This window comes from Nerophis lumbriciformis, linkage group LG22 (assembly GCF_033978685.3).
Source record: "Nerophis lumbriciformis linkage group LG22, RoL_Nlum_v2.1, whole genome shotgun sequence".
Taxonomy (NCBI): Eukaryota; Metazoa; Chordata; class Actinopteri; order Syngnathiformes; family Syngnathidae; genus Nerophis; species Nerophis lumbriciformis.
Genome location: NC_084569.2, coordinates 37,008,230 through 37,029,590, shown reverse-complemented (window position 1 = coordinate 37,029,590; position 21,361 = coordinate 37,008,230). Strand labels below are relative to the sequence as shown.

The following is a 21,361-nucleotide window of genomic DNA, read 5'->3' as shown; positions in this document are numbered from 1 at the left end:
ATAAGAAGCCAAAAAGTGCAAAAACAATAATGTTCGTGTTGGAGGAGTTGTGAATGAATGAAATATGAAATCCGTGCTGCAGTCTGTAGGTGTACCTAATGTGTCCCTGCAGTCGTTCACGGCTCCTCCGGCGCGAGCATTGTTGTTTTTGCACTTTTTGGCTTCTTGTTAAGTGACTTTTTTTGGGTGGATTCGGTCTTGCACGTGGAGGGTTTGGATGTGGGCTTTGGTTGGTGTGGCGCTCCCATCGGGGGGTGCATTAACCGGCACCAGGAGGCGGGATTACGCAAGCCTCCGCCAGTGCGTCTTTGCAGCAGTTTTATGATCGCTCAGCACAAGAAATGCGTTACACACATACAGTTGTTGACAAAATACACTGTACATTATATACCTCAGCTAACTAAACTATGGAAATGTATAATATAATTCATATCGCAATACGGTCTCACTGCACAGCAGGCCAGCAGTTAGCCGAGTCCGCAATCCATGTTGAGGCACTGAGTGACGTGCCTCAACTGGCTGCTGTTCACCGCACCGTCTCTTCTCAGTATTTGAACGGCAAATGTGAAAATTCAGCGATTTTGAATAAAAATAATCTAAAACTGGTGAAGTTAAATGGAAAATAACTTTATAGTATAATCACTGGATACATTTTACAATTTAATTAATTTTTTTTCTTTTTACATTTTTTTTCTTTCCATGATGGCAGGTGAGGCCCCGCCTCACCTGCCTCTAGTGACTGCACGTCACTGGTGGGACCCCATTTTTATGATTTGATGGGGTCCCTGGGACCCCATTTTGAAAATTCCTAGCGGCAACACTGCTGTCAACAGAGGAGACAAAATGCTTTATTTAAATAAATATATTATTTATAAAGCAAGTTGGAGTATCATTGGCAAATGTTCACCTAGTCCCGGCCTTGGCACGCATATATGTGTCCTCTTTTTGGGATTTCACAATATGGTCAGCCTAGTATAGCTTACCTTAATCGTTAGTTTTTAAGGCAAAATGCGTCCATTCTTCCTTTTCTGTCTACACACCGTTTCTGCTTATAAGTTGCCTAACATTTTCCGGGTTTATAGTCAATAAAAAATGACAAACAATTTGTGAAAATAAAAAAAAATCGATGTAATCATTGTAGTCTTGACTATGTACGGGTTTTGTACTTGGTAGCGATACTGTCTATATTTGTGTGGATCCACCCATGACATTTGTTTACATTCTGGAGTGCTAGCTTGCTGTTAGCGGCTATTGTATCCTCCTACAGTGTGTAGTGAAGCATGTTTAGCTATTCCTCGTCTTGCAGTGATAATGATACTTGTAAGAAACTCACTTTATTTGTCGCCATGGAGGCGAGGATAAGTGATTTAGAAGTAGCTAAAACACTGCCGACTGCGAATGGACGTTAGCTCGCTATGTTTTAAAGCACCTCTTGCTGAGCGGCCCTTCAGTGTTATAACTTCACCTTAATCGTTAGTTTTTAAGGCAAAATGAGTCCATTCGAGGGATAATAAGACAGGCAGACAGTGGACACCGCTTGTCCATAGGGTGGGACCAAAACCATTTGTGCTCTGTCAGGACGAGGGTTATATGGTATACCAGTATTAGAATAGTACCGCGATACTAATGAATCATATTTGGTACTATACCGCCTCTGAAAAGTACCGCTCCGCCACACCCCGCGCTCCAGGTCGTCGTCACATCCACTGTAATGATACCAAGTACAGGAGCGTATCTAGTCGATACTACTATGATTACGTCGATAATTTTTTGGCATCACAACATCTTCTTTCGTTTTTTTAAATGTATATTATGTTTATAAACTCAGGAAATATGTCCCTGGACACATGAGGACTTTAAATATGACCATACTTGCCAACCCTCCCGAAATTTCCGGGAGACTCCCGAAATTCAGCGCCTCACCCGAAAACCTCCCGGGACAAATATTCTCCCGAAAATCTCCCGATTTTTCAGCCGGAGCTGGAGGCCACGCCCCCTCCAGGTCCTTGCGGACCTGAGTGAGGACAGCCTTTTTTCACGACGGGAGGACAACAGGGTGACAAGAACTAAATCATCCAGACTAGAGATAAAATGAATATATTTATTAATTTAATAAATAAATAGTTTACTATATTTTGCTAAAAACATCAAAATTAATTGTATTTTTATTTGTATTTTTTCTGACTCCCTATTACATCCAGCCATAGAATTATACATTAAAATAAACATATTTGAAATAATTAATTTTAAATTATCATAATAATTCATTTAAAATGACCATATTTAATTTTTAAAATAATTGCTTGTTTATCAACAACTTTAGCATTTTATTCATTACATTTTGAAGCTCTCAGAAGCCAACTTATGTTAAATTCCTTAAGATTTATTTATGCAAGTTTGAAGTATCAATTATCTAAACACAGTTTTGTTTGCATATTTTCAGGATGTGTATATATATATATACAGCTAGAATTCACTGAAAGTCAAGTCTTTATTTTATTTATATATATATATATATATGTATGAAATACTTGACTTGGTGAATTCTAGCTGTCAATATACTCCTCCCCTCTTAACCACGCCCCACCCCACCCCCGGCCATGGCCCCCACCTCCCGAAATCAGAGGTCTCAAGGTTGGCAAGTATGAATATGACCAATGTATGATCCTGTAACTACTTGGTATCGAATGATACCCAAATTTGTGGTATCATCCAAAACTAATGTAAAGTATCAAACAACAGAAGAATAAGTGATTATTACATTTTAACAGAAGTGTAGATAGAACTTGTTAAAGGAGAAAATAAGCAGATATTAACAGTAAATGAACAAGTAGATTAATAATTAATTTTCTACCACTTGTCCTTAATAATTTTAACGAAATAATAGAATGATAAATGACACAAAATTAGGAGCCTTTGTTTGTTTACCGTATTTTTCGGAGTATAAGTCGCACCGGAGTATAGGTCGCACCGGCCGAAAATGCATAATAAAGAAGGAAAAAAACATTTATAAGTCGCATTTTTGGGGGAAATGTATTTGATAAAAGCCAACACCAAGAATAGACATTTGACTATAACATATAGAACATGCTATACGTTTACCAAACAATCTGTCACTCCTAATCGCTAAATCCCATGAAATCTTATACGTCTAGTCTCTTACGTGAATGAGCCAAATAATATTATTTGATATTTTACGTTAGTGTGTTAATTTCACACATAAGACGCTCCTGAGTATAAGTCGCACCCCCGGCCAAACTATGAAAAAAACTGCGACTTATAGTCCGAAAAATACGGTAGATATTTTTTTTCAGTTACACCGATACCTAATAGTAAACCCTGCAAGTTGCATGTCAAATCTATTATTTGAATAGTTGGGTACAGCAGAATATATTCTCTTTCAAATGTTCTTGTAATCATACAATATTTTCGGTATATTACCGTATTTTTCCGGTTATAAGTCGCTCCGGAGTATAAGTCCCACCGGCCGAAAATCCATAATAAAGAAGGAAAAAAACATGCACTGGAGTATAAGTCGCATTTTTGGAACAACAGGCTGAATAAGTGTACGTTATATGAGGCATAAATAACCAACTGGTATGTTAACGTAACATATTATGGTAAGAGTCATTCAAATAACTACCGTATTTTTCGGAATATAAGTCGCAGTTTTTTTCATAGTGCGACTTATATATGTTTTTTTCCTTCTTTATTATGCATTTTCGGCCGGCGCGACTTATATTCCGAAAAATACGGTACAACATATAGAACATGCTATACATTTACCAAACAATCTGTCACTCCTAATCGCTAAATCCCATGAAATCTTATACGTCTAGTCTCTTACGTGAATGAGATAAATAATATTATTCGATATTTTACGCTAATGTGTTCATTATTTCACACATAAGTCGCTCCTGAGTATAAGTCGCACCCCCGGCCAAACTATGAAAAAACTGTGACTTATAGTCCGAAAAATACGGTACTTACTAATAAAAGACAAGTTGTCTTGTACGTTCACTATTTTATTTAAGGACAAACTTGCAATTATAAACATATGTTTAACGTACTGTCAGATTTTTTGTTCAAATAAAGCCAATAATGCAATTTTTTGTGGTGCCCTTTATTTAGAAAAGTATCAAAGTACAGAAAAGTATCGAAAAAATGTTGGTACCAGTTTCCAAAATATTGGTATCGGGACAACACTAGTCAGGACATTTCGGTTCCAATGTTTTACTCAATCTTAGATATTACAGTAACTGCACGATATAATAACTAAGATAACTTTATTGACTTAACATAAACCTTGTTAGGGACACATGACATCGCTTCAGAAGTTCAACTTTAAAACTTGCAAATTCTAGAGACGATATGTACTGGATATTGTGCTACTCAGATTGTGTACTGCTACTATTTTTAAAGAGGAACCGGGATCTTTATGTACTTTTACCCAGAAGCCTTTTCTTTTTCCAAAATAAATGTTACTTGTTCTGGCGCCAAATTACCACGCATGTGAGAGGAAAGAAGAAGCTGATGCTTTTGCCAACTCGGTACTGTACCACGGCGCAACTTTGTGCTGATCTTGGCACAGCTTTGTTTGTCTATTTAGCTCAGATAGGATCAACTGGTAACACAAAAGCATCCTGTTGGTATGCCTTGTAAAGACATCAGTGTATGAACTACTCCACAATCCCTACAGTCCTCATTATTTGTGTTGAGATACAAGAAAACATCAGAACCAGAAGAAACCAATCACTGACCATTCTTGTCAGTACCATTACTATTACTGATCTGTCCATTTAAAAATGAAAATGTATCTGCATAACTTTCATTTAAAGTCTGTATCAGTTCACAGTGGATTTAATTCAACTTTCCTTAATTCACTTGATATTGACACGTAATACATCATCTATTCAAAGTGTTGTATTGGTGCCAGATCAATACTACAGTGATGAGATCCATATTTGTAGTTATCTGACCTGTCTCCACTCAAGATGATCTCCTGCTGGCCCAACTATGGACTGGACTCTCACACTATTAACAGGATCCACTACGGACTGGACTCTCACACTATTATGTTAGATCCACTATGGACTGGACTCTCAAACTATTATGTTAGATCCACCATGGACTGGACTCTCACACTATTAACTAGATCCACCATGGACTGGACTCTCACAATATTATGTTAGATCCACTATGGACTGGACTTTCACACTATTATGTTAGATCCACTATGGACTGGACTCACACACTATTATGTTAGATCCACCATGGACTGGACTCTCACACTACTAACTAGATCCACCATGGACTGGACTCTCACAATATTATGTTAGATCCACTATGGACTGGACTTTCACACTATTATGTTAGATCCACCATGGACTGGACTCTCACACTACTAACTAGATCCACCATGGACTGGACTCTCACAATATTATGTTAGATCCACTATGGACTGGACTCTCACACTATTATGTTAGATCCACCATGGACTGGACTCTCACACTACTAACTAGATCCACCATGGACTGGACTCTCACAATATTATGTTAGATCCACTATGGACTGGACTTTCACACTATTATGTTAGATCCAATATGGACTGGACTCTCACTATTATGTTAGATCCACTATGGACTGGACTCTCACTATTATGTTAGATCCACTATGGACTGGACTCTCACACTATTATGTTAGATCCACTATGGACTGGACTCTCACTATTATGTTAGATCTACTATGGACTGGACTCTCACACTATTAACTAGATCCACCATGGACTGGACTCTCACAATATTATGTTAGATTCACTATGGACTGGACTCTCACACTATTAACTGGATCCACTATGGACTGGACTCTCACACTATTATGTTAGATCCACTATGGACTGGACTCTCACACTATTATGTTAGATCCACTATGGACTGGACTCTCACACTATTAACTGGATCCACTGTGGACTGGACTCTCACACTATTAACTGGATCCACTATGGACTGGACTCTCACACTATTATGTTAGATCCACTATGGACTGGACTCTCACACTATTAACTGGATCCACTATGGACTGGACTCTCACACTATTATGTTAGATCCACTATGGACTGGACTCTCACAATATTATGTTAGATTCACTATGGACTGGACTCTCACACTATTAACTGGATCCACTATGGACTGGACTCTCACACTATTATGTTAGATCCACTATGGACTGGACTCTCACACTATTATGTTAGATCCACTATGGACTGGACTCTCACACTATTAACTGGATCCACTGTGGACTGGACTCTCACACTATTAACTGGATCCACTATGGACTGGACTCTCACACTATTATGTTAGATCCACTATGGACTGGACTCTCACACTATTATGTTAGATCCACTATGGACTGGACTCTCACACTATTATGTTAGATCCACTATGGACTGGACTCTCACACTATTAACTAGATCCACTATGGACTGGACTCTCACAATATTATGTTAGATCCACTATGGACTGGACTCTCACAATATTATGTTAGATCCACTATGGACTGGACTTTCACATTATTATGTTAGATCCACTATGGACTGGACTTTCACAATATTATGTTAGATCCACTATGGACTGGACTCTCACACTATTATGTTAGATCCACTATGGACTGGACTCTCACACTATTATGTTAGATCCACTATGGACTGGACTCTCACACTATTATGTTAGATCCACTATGGACTGGACTCTCACACTATTATGTTAGATCCACTATGGACTGGACTCTCAGTATTATGTTAGATCCACAATGGACTGGACTCTCACTGGACTGGACTCTCACACTATTATGTTAGATCCACTATGGACTGGACTCTCAGTATTTTGTTAGATCCACTATTTACTGGACTCTAACACTATTAACGAGATCCACTATGGACTGGACTCTCACACTATTATGTTAGATCCACTATGGACTGGACTCTCACACTATTATGTTAGATCCACAATGGACTGTGCTCTCACTGGACTGGACTCTCACACTATTATGTTAGATCCACTATGGACTGGACTCTCAGTATTATGTTAGATCCACTATGGACTGGACTCTCAGTATTATGTTAGATCCACTATTTACTGGACTCTAACACTATTAACGAGATCCACTATGGACTGGACTCTCACACTATTATGTTAGATCCACTATGGACTGGACTCTCACACTATTATGTTAGATCCACAATGGACTGGACTCTCACTGGACTGGACTCTCACACTATTATGTTAGATCCACTATGGACTGGACTCTCAGTATTATGTTAGATCCACCATGGACTGGACTCTCACACTATTATGTTAGATCCACTATGGACTGGACTCTCACAATATTATGTTAGATCCACTATGGACTGGAATCTCACACTATTATGTTAGATCCACTATGGACTGGACTCTCACTATTATGTTAGATCCACTATGGACTGGACTCTCACTATTATGTTAGATCCACTATGGACTGGACTCTCACTATTATGTTAGATCCACTATGGACTGCACCCTCACTATTACGCTAGATCCACTATGGACTGGACTCTCACACTATTATGTTAGATCCACTATGGACTGGACTCTCACTATTATGTTAGATCCACTATGGACTGGACTCTCACACTATTATGTTAGATCCACTATGGACTGGACTCTCACACTATTATGTTAGATCCACTATGGACTGGACTCTCACAATATTATGTTAGATCCACTATGGACTGGACTTTCACACTATTAACGAGCTCCACAATGGACTGGACTCTCACACTATTATGTTAGATCCACTATGGACTGGACTCTCACTATTATGTTAGATCCACTATGGACTGGACTCTCACTATTATGTTAGATCCACTATGGACTGGACTCTCACAATATTATGTTAGATCCACTATGGACTGAACTCTCACACTATTAACGAGATCCACTATGGACTGGACTCTCACACTATTATGTTAGATCCACTATGGACTGGACTCTCACAATATTATGTTAGATCCACTATGGACTGGACTCTCACTATTATGTTATATCCACTATGGACTGGACTCTCACTATTATGTTAGATCCACTATGGACTGGACTCTCACAATATTATGTTAGAACCACTATGGACTGGACTCTCACAATATTATGTTAGATCCACTATGGACTGAACTCTCACACTATTATGATAGATCCACTATGGACTGGACTCTCACAATATTATGTTAGATCCACTATGGACTGGAATCTCACACTATTATGATAGATCCACTATGGACTGGACTCTCACAATATTATGTTAGATCCACTATGGACTGAACTCTCACACTATTATGTTAGATCCACTATGGACTGGACTCTCACTATTATGTTAGATCCACTATGGACTGGACTCTCACTATTATGTTAGATCCACTATGGACTGGACTCTCACTATTATGTTAGATCCACTATGGACTGGACTCTCACACTATTATGTTAGATCCACTATGGACTGGACTCTCACAATATTATGTTAGATCCACTATGGACTGGAATCTCACACTATTATGTTAGATCCACTATGGACTGGACTCTCACAATATTATGTTAGATCCACTATGGACTGGACTCTCACACTATTATGTTAGATCCACTATGGACTGGACTCTCACACTATTATGTTAGATCCACTATGGACTGGACTCTCACACTATTATGTTAGATCCACTATGGACTGGACCCTCACACTATTATGTTAGATCCACTATGGACTGGACTCTCACTATTATGTTAGATCCACTATGGACTGGAGTCTCACACTATTATGTTAGATCCACTATGGACTGGACTCTCACACTATTAACTGGATCCACTATGGACTGGACTCTCACACTATTAACTGGATCCACTATGGACTGGACTCTCACACTATTATGTTAGATCCACTATGGACTGGACTCTCACAATATTATGTTAGATCCACTATGGACTGGACTTTCACACTATTAACGAGCTCCACAATGGACTGGACTCTCACACTATTATGTTAGATCCACTATGGACTGGACTCTCACTATTATGTTAGATCCACTATGGACTGGACTCTCACTATTATGTTAGATCCACTATGGACTGGACTCTCACAATATTATGTTAGATCCACTATGGACTGAACTCTCACACTATTAACGAGATCCACTATGGACTGGACTCTCACACTATTATGTTAGATCCACTATGGACTGGACTCTCACAATATTATGTTAGATCCACTATGGACTGGACTCTCACTATTATGTTATATCCACTATGGACTGGACTCTCACTATTATGTTAGATCCACTATGGACTGGACTCTCACAATATTATGTTAGAACCACTATGGACTGGACTCTCACAATATTATGTTAGATCCACTATGGACTGAACTCTCACACTATTATGATAGATCCACTATGGACTGGACTCTCACAATATTATGTTAGATCCACTATGGACTGGAATCTCACACTATTATGATAGATCCACTATGGACTGGACTCTCACAATATTATGTTAGATCCACTATGGACTGAACTCTCACAATATTATGTTAGATCCACTATGGACTGAACTCTCACACTATTATGTTAGATCCACTATGGACTGGACTCTCACTATTATGTTAGATCCACTATGGACTGGACTCTCACTATTATGTTAGATCCACTATGGACTGGACTCTCACACTATTATGTTAGATCCACTATGGACTGGACTCTCACAATATTATGTTAGATCCACTATGGACTGGAATCTCACACTATTATGTTAGATCCACTATGGACTGGACTCTCACAATATTATGTTAGATCCACTATGGACTGGACTCTCACACTATTATGTTAGATCCACTATGGACTGGACTCTCACACTATTATGTTAGATCCACTATGGACTGGACTCTCACACTATTATGTTAGATCCACTATGGACTGGACCCTCACACTATTATGTTAGATCCACTATGGACTGGACTCTCACTATTATGTTAGATCCACTATGGACTGGAGTCTCACACTATTATGTTAGATCCACTATGGACTGGACTCTCACACTATTAACTGGATCCACTATGGACTGGACTCTCACACTATTAACTGGATCCACTATGGACTGGACTCTCACAATATTATGTTAGATCCACTATGGACTGGACCCTCACACTATTATGTTAGATCCACTATGGACTGGACTCTCACACTATTATGTTAGATCCACCATGGACTGGACTCTCACACTATTAACTAGATCCACTATGGACTGGACTCTCACAATATTATGTTAGATCCACTATGGACTGGACTCTCACAATATTATGTTAGATCCACTATGGACTGGACCCTCACACTATTATGTTAGATCCACTATGGACTGGACTCTCACACTATTATGTTAGATCCACCATGGACTGGACTCTCACACTATTAACTAGATCCACTATGGACTGGACTCTCACAATATTATGTTAGATCCACTATGGACTGGACTCTCACACTATTATGTTAGATCCACTATGGACTGGAGTCTCACACTATTATGTTAGATCCACTATGGACTGGACTCTCACACTATTATGTTAGATCCACTATGGACTGGACTCTCACTGGACTGGACTCTCACACTATTATGTTAGATCCACTAGGAACTGGACTCTAACACTATTAACGAGATCCACTATGGACTGGACTCTCACACTATTATGTTAGATCCACTATGGACTGGACTCTCACACTTTTATGTTAGATCCACAATGGACTGGACTCTCACTATTATGTTAGATCCACTATGGACTGGACTCTCACACTATTATGTTAGATCCACTATGGACTGGACTCTCAGTATTATGTTAGATCCACAATGGACTGGACTCTCAGTATTATGTTAGATCCACAATGGACTGGACTCTCAGTATTATGTTAGATCCACAATGGACTGGACTCTCACTGGACTGGACTCTCACACTATTATGTTAGATCCACTATGGACTGGACTCTCACACTATTATGTTAGATCCACTATGGACTGAACTCTCACACTATTATGTTAGATCCACTATGGACTGGACTCCCAGTATTATGTTAGATCCACAATGGACTGGACTCTCAGTATTATGTTAGATCCACTATGGACTGGACTCTCACACTATTATGTTGGATCCACTATGGACTGGACTCTCACAATATTATGTTAGATCCACTATGGACTGAACTCTCACACTATTATGATAGATCCACTATGGACTGGACTCTCACAATATTATGTTAGATCCACTATGGACTAGACTCTCACAATATTATGTTAGATCCACTATGGACTGGAGTCTCACACTATTATGTTAGATCCACTATGGACTGGACTCTCACACTATTATGTTAGATCCACTATGGACTGGACTCTCAGTATTATGTTAGATCCACTATGGACTGGACTCTCACTGGACTGGACTCTCACACTATTATGTTAGATCCACTATGGACTGGACTCTCAGTATTATGTTAGATCCACTATGGACTGGACTCTAACACTATTAACGAGATCCACTATGGACTGGACTCTCATTCTATTATGTTAGATCCACTATGGACTGGACTCTCACACTATTATGTTAGATCCACTATGGACTGGACTTTCAGTATTATGTTAGATCCACAATGGACTGGACTCTCACTGGACTGGACTCTCACACTATTATGTTAGATCCACTATGGACTGGACTCTCAGTATTATGTTAGATCCACTATTTACTGGACTCTAACACTATTAACGAGATCCACTATGGACTGGACTCTAACACTATTAACAAGATCCACTATGGACTGGACTCTCACACTATTATGTTAGATCCACTATGGACTGGACTCTAACACTATTAACGAGATCCACTATGGACTGGACTCTCACACTATTATGTTAGATCCACTATGGACTGGACTCTCACACTATTATGTTAGATCCACAATGGACTGGACTCTCACACTATTATGTTAGATCCACTATGGACTGGACTCTCACACTATTATGTTAGATCCACCATGGACTGGACTCTCACACTATTAACTAGATCCACCATGGACTGGACTCTCACAATATTATGTTAGATCCACTATGGACTGGACTCTCACACTATTATGTTAGATCCACTATGGACTGGACTCTCACACTATTATGTTAGATCCACTATGGACTGGACTCTCACACTATTATGTTAGATCCACTATGGACTGGACTCTCACAATATTATGTTAGATCCACTATGGACTGGACTTTCACACTATTAACGAGATCCACAATGGACTGGACTCTCACACTATTATGTTAGATCCACAATGGACTGGACTCTCACACTATTATGTTAGATCCACTATGGACTGGACTCTCACACTATTATGTTAGATCCACTATGGACTGGACTCTCACACTATTATGTTAGATCCACTATGGACTGGACTCTCACACTATTAACTAGATCCACTATGGACTGGACTCTCACACTATTAACTAGATCCACTATGGACTGGACTCTCACAATATTATGCAAGATCCACTCGACGTCCATTGCATCGGTCGCCCAGGGGGGGGGGGGGGGGGGGGGGGGGGGGGGGGGGGGGGGGGGGGTCCCCCCACATCTGCGGTCCTCTCCAAGGTTTGTCATTGTCATCCCATTGGGTTGAGTTTTGTCTTGCCCTGATGTGGGATCACACAATATACACAATATTGTTTCCATGTTATAAATAGCAACCCCAAAAATGTGTATGGCTTTTAAGTGGTTTAATGGCAGTTGAACTCATTTGCACTTTATCAAATGCTCATGGTTTTCTGGCACCATCTAGTGGTTAAGGGACACAATAACACCAAAACAATGCTCTATTGTTTTTAGGAGCGGACAGTAGGCAAGAACGCTATTAATTCGTTTTTTTTAAATGGAAAAGGAATAGTAATACACCAGGATTACAGTCTGTTTAAAATAGCAGTTATAATGGCAGTCAATGGCTAAAATAGTTCTTAAGAGAATGTGTTTATACTTTGTTTGCATCCTATTCTAATAATGTCGCAATCAAAAACAATATGCAATTTTATAAAAACCAACTAGTAAAACAATTTTTTAGAGCATTGACCTTCAAACTGAACAATGATATCACATAAGGAACACATGGATTGCCAGTTTTGGACTTTTAAGGTTGCACAAAGGCAACAACACAAAATAATTCAATGATCTTGAAAAAGTAAAAAGTATTGATATCAGTATAGTTTATGTAAACAATTATTTTTATATATATATATATATATATATATATATATATATATATATATATATATATATATATATATATATATATATATATATATATATATATATATGTGTGTGTGTAAAAAAAAAGTATTTATCAGTATAGTTTATGTAAACAATATATATATATATTGTTTACATAAACTATACTGATATCATTACTTTTTATTCTTTCAAGATCATTGAAATATCTAGAAAGGGTGGTCCTAAAGAGGTAGGCATTTTTCAGAGGTCTCAAGAAGGTGAGCAATACAAGATTGTGTGTGTGTGTATATATACAGGTAAAAGCCAGTAAATTAGAATATTTTGAAAAACTTGATTTATTTCAGTAATTGCATTCAAAAGGTGTAACTTGTACATTATATTTATTCATTGCACACAGACTGATGCATTCAAATGTTTATTTCATTTAATTTTGATGATTTGAAGTGGCAACAAATGAAAATCCAAAATTCCGTGTGTCACAAAATTAGAATATTACTTAAGGCTAATACAAAAAAGGGATTTTTAGAAATGTTGGCCAACTGAAAAGTATGAAAATGAAAAATATGAGCATGTACAATACTCAATACTTGGTTGGAGCTCCTTTTGCCTCAATTACTGCGTTAATGCGGCGTGGCATGGAGTCGATGAGTTTCTGGCACTGCTCAGGTGTTATGAGAGCCCAGGTTGCTCTGATAGTGGCCTTCAACTCTTCTGCGTTTTTGGGTTTTCGGTTTCCTTTTGCATTCCTTTTGTTTCAGGGTGGAGGAAAAAATGTGCTTTCCACCGCATCCTTCTTAGGAAGTGTTCCGTCTTTTCTATGAGCCTTAGCTTGTAGTCATTCTGCGTGGGTATGGGAATGTTCTTCGTGGAGTAGTCGATGTTGAATTTTTCCATTTCTGATCGTCGTACAGTGCTCAACAAATGTCAATTTGGAGCGGGGTATCAAACATCAGTTGTCTACCAATCTAAGGTAATACGCAAGGACATTAACACATCCGACACATATGTAGGATTAACCGAGGGAGAGTTTAAAACCAGATGGAACAATCACAAGGCTTCTTTCAGGAACCAAAACCTGCGGAATACCACAGAACTCAGCAAACACATTTGGGACCTCAAAGACAATAATGTTGAATATTCAATAACATGGCAAATTCTTGCATCCAGCACACCTTACAATAGTGGTAATAAAAGATGCAACCTATGCTTGAAAGAGAAACTGTTTATTATTTACCGTCCAGACCTGTCATCCCTCAACAAGCGCAGCGAAATTGTAACAACATGCCGCCATAGACGGAAACACCTCCTAGGTAACACATGAGCCAATCACCACGCCCCTAGGCCAGCCTGTACCCACCCACTCTGTACCCACCCACTCTGTGCCCTATATAAACCATGGTATGCGAATGCTCCCATTAAAATCTCCTGACGATTGAGGGTACCCCCCTCATGAAACAGGCCTGTAGAGATGAAATAGTCTTGTGATTTTTTTCCCCCACACATACATATATATATATATATATATATATATATATATATATATATATATACACACACACACATACATACATATATATATATATACACACACACACACACACACACACACACACACACACACACACACACACACACACACACACACACACACACACACACACACACACACACACAGAGATAGATAGATAGATAGATAGATAGATAGATAGATAGATAGATAGATAGATAGATAGGCTCCAGCGCCCCCCGTGACCCCGAAGGGAATAAGCGGTAGAAAATGGATGGATATATATATATATATATATATATATATATATATATATATGCACACACACACACACACACACAATCTTGTATTTCTCACCTTCTTGAGACCTCTGAAAAATGCCTACCTCTTTAGGACCACCCTTTCTAGATATATAAATATTTGTATTTACAATATTAATAATATATACATACTATGCAAATATGAAAAAGGTAAGCTTTTAGTTTTTGTTTCTTTTTGTTGGAATTTTTTGTTTGTAATCGGTTTTTAATCTACATTATGTACTTCAAGTTATTACAGTATGCCTCTATATACATATTTATATTATTTTTTTAAATTAATTTTGGCCAAAGAGGGAGCATTTCAATTTCTTACACACACTTGTTATTACATATGTTGGCCAGAGGGGGAGCACTTCAAATTTTTAGACACACTTATTTCATACAGTCAATTAGAAAAATCCCTCCTTTTCGGGACCACCCTAATTTTGATAAATTTCACCACCAGGGGGTGCAAATGAGACATTCTCTATTAGATGCAATGGTTTTCCGTATTGGGACCATGATTTATGTCCTCACATGTTCACCGGTCCTCATATGGACGGTACTTTTCTTTGTTGATGTCTCAAGAAGGGTAGAAATACACACACACACACACTACAGGCCAAAAGTTTGGACACGCCTTCTCATTCAATGTGTTTTCTTTATTTTCATGACTATTTACATTGTAGATTGTCACTGAAGTGAAAATAGCTGAAGACATGTTTTATATTCTAGTTCCTTCAAAACAGCCACCCTTTGCTCTGATTACTGCTTTGCACACTCTTGGCATTCTCTCGATGAGCTTCAAGTAGTAGTCACCTGGAAGGGTTTTCACTTCACAGGTGTCATAGTTTTGATGCCTTGAGTGACAATCTACAATGTAAATAGCCATGAAAATAAAGAAAACGCATTGAAATGAGAAGGTGTGTCTGAACTTTTGGCCTGTACTGTTTATACTAGGGGTGTAACGATACGTGGATTTGCATTGAACCGTTTCGGTACGGGGGTTTCGGTTCGACGGTGTATCGAACGAGTTTCCACACGAACATATTAAGTAGCCGCCTTCGCTTCTTCTGCCTTTGTTTCTGTCAGTCCTCTACACAGCACCCAGCATTGTCCCACCCACACAACCATCTGATTGGTTACAAACAGAGCGGTAACAGCCAATCAGCAGTGCGTATTCAGAGCGCATGTAGTCAGTGCTTAGCGTTTAGCAGGTGAGCATCAGGCAGCGGATTCTCACCAAATGATAACAAACACCTCCCAGTCAACTACTAGTAACATCACTATGAGCCCGTTGACCTTCTAGAAAACTAAACGGCAGCTTCAGCTCGCTCGCGGTCCTGGCTTGAGGTGAAGGCTAATTCGCTTTTAGCGTAACGTTAGCGCACTTTGCGGTGTGTGTGTGTGTTACGGACAGCAAAGCCCTGCCTGTCTGTTATTTCACTTTACCTTTTTCTGTGTTGATTGAGCTGTGTTGAAGCAGCAAAAAAGGACATTATGTTAAATTAAGAGTTTCTGTCTCTGATAGTTGATATAATAATGTAAGTGCATCATTGAGCCTACATGAACTCCATGGTGTTCAGGGATGAATAGTCTCTCCTATTGCGATTGTACTATTTTTTCAGCTATAGTTACATTAATCATGCAGCAGCCTAGTTTTGAATGGCAGGGTCCCTGCTATCTCACATGTTGATAAAAATATAACATTTACATAAAAAAAAAATCAACTGCAGGCTTCCCAAATGCTGTAATAAATTAAGCATGATGAGTTGACTTGAAACTGTTTAATGTTGCACTTTTTTTATGTAGAAGAAAAGTTTTGTCATTTTATTTAATCTGTGCAACAACTTGAGGCAGTTTAATGTTGATTAAGTGGGCAGAATTATTATAGTGTTCCCAATGTTAAAAGGATAAAGCCATTGTTTACAAATTTGGTAAATAAATAACCAAAAAATGTATATTTTGTTGTTTTCTTACTGTATCGAAAATGAAACCGAGGTAAGTACCGAACCGAAATATTTGTGTACTGTTACACCCCTAGTATATACACACTTGGTATTGGCTCGATACCAAAATCTGCAGTATCACACCCATCTGTTCATATTCGAGGCCATTACTGTAGTTCTGATGTTGGACTTGATTGGAATTACCAAGTGATCATATTCAGCAATCTCTGGAGTTTCTCACAAGAAGTTTAAAGGGGAACATTATCACCAGACCTATGTAAGCGTCAATATATACCTTGATGTTGCAGAAAAAAGACCATATATTTTTTTAACCGATTTCCAAACTCTAAATGGGTGAATTTTGGCGAATTAAACGCCTTTCTAATATTCGCTGTCGTTGTGACATCACATCAGGAAGCAATCCGCCATTTTCTCAAACACCGAATCAAATCAGCTCTGTTATTTTCCGTTTTTTCGACTGTTTTCCGTACCTTGGAGACATCATGCCTCGTCGGTGTGTTGTCGGAGGGTGTAACAACACGAACAGGGACGGATTCAAGTTGCACCAGTGGCCCAAAGATGCCAAAGTGGCAAGAAATTGGACGTTTGTTCCGCACACTTTACCGACGAAAGCTATGCTACGACAGAGATGGCAAGAATGTGTGGATATCCTGCGACACTCAAAGCAGATGCATTTCCAACGATAAAGTCAAAGAAATCTGCCGCCAGACCCCCATTGAATCTGCCTGAGTGTGTGAGCAATTCAGGGACAAAGGACCTCGGTAGCACGGCAAGCAATGGCGGCAGTTTGTTCCCGCAGACGAGCGAGCTAAACCCCCTGGATGTCTTGGCTCACACCGTCCCTTATGCCACCGAAGATGATCAAGAGAAGAATATCGACCCTAGCTTCCCTGGCCTGCTCACATCAACTCCAAAACTGGACAGATCAGCTTTCAGGAAAAGAGCGCGGATGAGGGTATGTCTACAGAATATATTAATTGATGAAAATTGGGCTGTCTGCACTCTCAAAGTGCATGTTGTTGCCAAATGTATTTCATATGCTGTAAACTTAGTTCATAGTTGTTAGTTTCCTTTAATGCCAAACAAACACATACCAATCGTTGGTTAGAAGGCGATCGCCGAATTCGTCCTCGCTTTCTCCCGTGTCGTTTTCGTCGGTTTCGCTTGCATACGGTTCAAACCGATATGGCTCAATAGCTTCAGTTTCTTCTTCAATTTAGTTTTCGCTACCTGCCTCCACACTACAACCATCCGTTTCAATACATGCGTAATCTGTTGAATCGCTTAAGCCGCTGAAATCCGAGTCTGAATCCGAGCTAATGTCGCTATAGCTTGCTGTTCTATGCGCCATGTTTGTTTGTGTTGGCTTCACTATGTGACGTCACAGGAAAATGGACGGGTGTATATAACGATGGTTAAAATCAGGCACTTTGAAGCTTTGTTTAGGGATATTGTGTGATGCGTAAAATTTTGAAAAAAACTTCGAAAAATATAATAAGCCACTGGGAACTGATTTTTAATGGTTTTAACAATTCTGAGATTGTGATAATGTTCCCCTTTAATATTTTGTTTTTATTCCTGGCAGGAACACAACATGGAATCCAATCGATGATCAATTGAACACATCACACAAAGAAAGGACTGGAAGAAAGCGACTGAAGGTCTTAATGACAAGGAGAATCAAGACTTTTCAACCTTTTCCAAGGCGGAAAAATATCCCGTTTGGCAATCAAGAACTTTCAGAAGACAGTTTTTTTCGACAGAGGTGTATTGTTGGTGTACATAACACAACTGTTACTTTGCTATGTCGTCTTACAGTGGGGTGAAAGTGTACGTGGGGCAGTTTGGCACTTTTTAAAGCAAGAATTTATTTCATTGACAGTTCGGGACAATGCGAGACGAGCAGAAGGTGCAACTGGCAAACAGATTTTTAGCTTGGATTTTCCAAACGAAAAGGCAGAAGTAAGTAAGAGGTTCCTTGGATGAACAGAGCTCTAATTGTGTTGAACTATTATCTAGAAACAATATTTTTGTTTACTTAACATCCTACAAACAAATTTAGGTTACTGACCTGTGGATGTAATGTTACATGGACTAACATTATTGTCGGTCTCATTTGCGACCAAACGCTACCCGTGTATCCCTGCTGTCTTCTAGATGTTTCCCCTGCGTATTACCTGTGCACACGTCCCAGGGTGTCCATATGTGGTTCTTGCATGGTAGTGTGATGTGTCGACATTGACAAATTTGTTCACTTTTGCATTCTGACAAACACGCCTTCGCAATATGTTGACCGATTTAAAAAAAAACGAACACAAAGTCATTCAAACATTCTTCGGCCATGAAGAAAAAAAAAAAGTCTACCGTATTTCTCGGACCGTAGGGCGCGCTGCCGATGAGCGGGTCTGTTGATTATAAGGCGTATTAACTCTGTAAGACAGATATAGAAAAACCTAAAAAAAAAAAAATATTTGACCTTTTAGATGTTGCTGTAGGAGGCATTTGAACACAACACAAGGGTAGAATGTACCGTATTTTTTGGACTATAAGTCGCAGTTTTTTTTTCATAGTTTGGCCGGGGGTGCGACTTATACTCAGGAGCGACTTATGTGTGAAATTATTAACACATTAGCGTAAAATATCAAATAATATTATTTATCTCATTCACGTAAGAGACTAGACGTATAAGATTTCATGGGATTTAGCGATTAGATTGTTTGGTAAACGTATAGCATGTTCTATATGTTATAGTTATTTGAATGACTCTTACCATAATATGTTACGTTAACATACCAGTTGGTTATTTATGCCTCATATAACGTACACTTATTCAGCCTGTTGTTCACTATTCTTTATTTATTTTTAAATTGCCTTTCAAATGTCTATTCTTGGTGTTGGCTTTTATCAAATACATTTCCCCCAAAAATGCGACTTATATATGTTTTTTTCCTTCTTTATTATGCATTTTCGGCCGGTGCGACTTATACTCCGAAAAATAGGGTAGGTCAGTTTGAAATAAATGTAAATAAATCATATAATATATAATACATAGTTGTGTTTTTTATGCAACGTTATGTGAAATACACAACTTTTTAACTTTAAGCAGACATATTTGCACCAAGTATCCGATATCGGATCAGTGTCGCCGATACTAGCCTGAATTTTAATTGGTATCAGATCAAAAAGAACATCAGTGGCATCGCACATTACTACTAAAAACCAGCGGGTTTGTTTACCGTATTTTTCGGACTATAAGTCGCAGTTTTTTTCACAGTTTGGCCGACTTATACTCAGGAGCGACTTATGTGTGAAATGATTAACACATTATAATATTATTTATCTCATTCACGTAAGAGACTAGACGTATAAGATTTCATGGGATTTAGCGATTAGATTGTTTGGTAAACGTATAGCATGTTCTATATGTTATAGTTATTTGAATGACTCTTACCATAATATGTTACGTTAACATACCAGTTGGTTATTTATGCCTCATATAACGTACACTTATTCAGACTGTTGTTCACTATTCTTTATTCTTGGTGTTGGCTTTTATCAAATACATTTCCCCAGAAAATGCGACTTAAACTCCAGTGCGACTTATATATGTTTTTTTTCCTTCTTTATTATGCTCGGTCGGTGTGACTTATACTCCGGAGCGACTTATACTCCGAAAAATACGGTATACTATCCATGTATAGAGAAAATACTTCAGGCAGTGATGTAGTGGAGGGAATACAACCTGTTTGAGCCCACTGCAACAAGCCAGCATTTTGACTACCACATTCACCCAGTGTTGTATAATTACAACAATTATATAACAAGCTCTAAATGAAATTTGATACATCTGTTCCACAATAACTACATATGTACATGTTCTAGACCAGGGGTCGGCAACCCGCGGCTCCGGAGCCGCATGCGGCTCTTTGATCACTCTGATGCGGCTCAGCTGCATACTTGCCGACCCCCCTGATATTCCCGGTAGACTTCCGGATTTCGATGCCTCTCGCAGAAAACTCCCGGGATTAAAATTCTCCGATTTTCACCCTGACAATATTAATAAGGGCGTGCCATGATGGTACAGCATTTAGCGCCCCCTGCAATATGTACAAACAGCGTGCCAGCCTAGCCTTTTGTTGTATGCATCTTCTACTTGCACACATAAGTGACAACAAGGCATACTTGGTCAACAGCCACACAGGTTACACTGACGGTGGCCATATAAAGCAACTTTAACACTCTTAATAATAATGGGC

The 21,361-nt window shown here is 38.8% G+C and overlaps 1 protein-coding gene across 5 annotated transcripts in view; it reads left to right on the top strand.

Moving 5' to 3' along the window:
• LOC133615305 (junction plakoglobin-like) overlaps window positions 1-20,968 on the top strand; it is a 327,845-nt gene extending 306,877 nt beyond the window's left edge. For all 5 annotated transcript variants that reach the window (XM_061973808.2, XM_061973810.2, XM_061973806.2 and 2 more), the window contains one exon: window positions 18,691-20,968. The gene's annotated coding sequence lies outside the window, so the exon portion shown is untranslated. The remainder of the gene's footprint in view (window positions 1-18,690) is intronic.
• Window positions 20,969-21,361: the final 393 nt, after the last annotated feature.